Source organism: Bombus pascuorum, chromosome 1, assembly GCF_905332965.1.
Source record: "Bombus pascuorum chromosome 1, iyBomPasc1.1, whole genome shotgun sequence".
Classification (NCBI taxonomy): domain Eukaryota; kingdom Metazoa; phylum Arthropoda; class Insecta; order Hymenoptera; family Apidae; genus Bombus; species Bombus pascuorum.
In genome coordinates this window covers 20,840,335-20,842,590 of record NC_083488.1, presented here as the reverse complement: position 1 = coordinate 20,842,590, position 2,256 = coordinate 20,840,335, and the positions used below count along the sequence as shown (strand labels likewise).

At 38.6% G+C, this 2,256-nt stretch overlaps 1 long non-coding RNA gene across 1 annotated transcript; it reads left to right on the top strand.

Moving 5' to 3' along the window:
* Positions 1-576: 576 nt before the first annotated feature.
* Positions 577-1,597, top strand: LOC132908157 (uncharacterized). The gene is made up of 3 exons (XR_009658322.1): positions 577-684; positions 792-903; positions 1,254-1,597. It is a non-coding gene; the product is annotated as an uncharacterized LOC132908157 (long non-coding RNA).
* Positions 1,598-2,256: the final 659 nt, after the last annotated feature.

Here is a 2,256-nt window from a genome sequence, read left to right as displayed (position 1 = left end):
CGATACGACCGAATTGTAATTCGTTCAGTGCACAAACATGTCTGGCGAAGAACTCGGATCTGAACGGAACAGATTCGATGTCTTCGCCACATCGATCGTCGTACCACGACAGAATACATATACACGATGTCGAGGTATTAAATCTCCATTGTCCAACGCGCCGTCGATACTTCTGAATTACGCTCGACTGGCTGTTCGCACGTCACCATTTGCAAAGCATAAATTCGCTTTGATTCGCGGACGATTCACGACACGTCGAGCACATCCGGAAACCGCTGTGTGCTTTCACCCTTTTCCACGCCACGTTCCACTCTCGCCAGACGCACCGAGAGCCACGGCCAATCACGAGGGACAGAGCAATTTGTTCAGCAAATTAGGTTAAATCTGAATCTTGGTGGTCTCGTTTCCCCGCGGCCTCTTGCCATCGATTATCCACGCACACACGCGCCTCTTCTGCCGGAAGAAGGGGACACAAAGGATGAAACGGGAACGCCGCATGTCCAACCGAACGGAAAGTGGAGAAAAATTGCGGGCAAATCACTTTGAGTATATGTTACAAATGATGCGGTAATAGGTCGGATTTTTATGTAAGAAGCTCGTTTGGCAAATCGAGTAATCTCGTAAAAAGTGGAGAAAATTGATGAAATTATATAAGATAAGCGTGGATGCTTTGCGATTGGAAAGGTATTGCGCCGGTTGTCTAACTATCGTAATTATACGTAAATACAATATTTTCCTTTGATCTGAGTTTCATATTAAATTTTTTAATGGAGCGTGTTGTGTTTTTTCAGCAATTAAGAAGAGTAATTATTACGTGAATTTTAATATATAGGAATTGATATTAAAGGAAACCATGAAGCCTGCTTGGAAACCAGGGAGTAATTTACGACTGAAATATCCAAGGTAAATATTAAACGCAGAACAGTTGATAGGAATCGCGGATATGAGCTTCGTGTACGAAAAACAGAGAATAAAATCATATCAAATTCATACAAATTAAATATAGCATATAAATTTATACGACATAAGTATATAATAACGAAATACGGTAGCACCATTATTTTCATGCATAACATAATTCAGCGTATTTTAATCATCATCGACGTTAAAAGTCTGTTTATATTTCGAAATTGTTTAATATCCAAATAAATTAACTGATTAATTATTCCGACGTTTAATTAAATGATTTATCGTTATTATATGACAACGCGTTATTGACGGCAAAAAATGGATTGTACGGAATGATGTTGCAGGTTAATAACGTCTGTCAATATCGATAAATGGGTAAAAATGGATTTGGCCGTATTTTCTTCTTTATTTTATAAAAGCGTTTAAATGTTTATGTATGTATATGTAATCTTGATAATACGAACTCTACATTGTATCATGAAAGAAGCTGTCGTAAAATAAATGATCACCCTGAACAATTTAGAACCATCTTTCCGAACATGAGATTATACAGATCCTTCTTTTTCTTTTTCAAGAAGTATATAAATAATTGACAATCAAAATTTCGACTCATTTGTAGAAACATTGCATGTACACTAATGCCCCTCGAGTCTTAAATAAATTATCTATAGCGGCAAACTACTGCAAAGCGTATAGCATTTTTTTAACTTTAAAATTTCCAATTTTCCCTGCTCTCAAATTCTCTATGTATATAGATCTTTTCAAATTCTAAATAGTTTATTTACAGCAGCATAATTTTCCCTAATTTCTAATCTGCCCCGGTATTTCGTAATTTCCAATTTTCCTCTCTCGATAGTCCCTAATTTCAAAGCTTCCTTTGCCTGGTATATATTTCGTAACCTCCAATTTTCTCTTCTCAACAATATCGCTCCGTTTCAACCCTCGTATTATTGTTTCCCTTGCATATTTTCGCACCGGTGTTATCTCGATCCTTTCCAACACGTATGTGCTTCTCGTCAAAAATCCATATTCCATAATCAACCTTACGTCAGGTCACAGAGACGAGAAAAAAAAGCAATGCCATCGGCGAAGGAACTGAAAACCGTTGTCATCGGTCGGCGAGCAAAAAGGATCATCGTCTTCGTACGTGGCTTCGAAGAAAAGAAGCATACGTGGGCACAAGGGAAGAAACGGTGCACGTTCTCGGGATAGAAGAAGCGGTGTCGGCCATTTATCGGTAGGATTTACTGTTCTACGTCCCTCCTCTCTACCGATTGTCCGTGAATTCGAACGGTTATATCACTGGAATTTCATTTCTGTCCGACCGCGGGACATTACCGTCCGTTT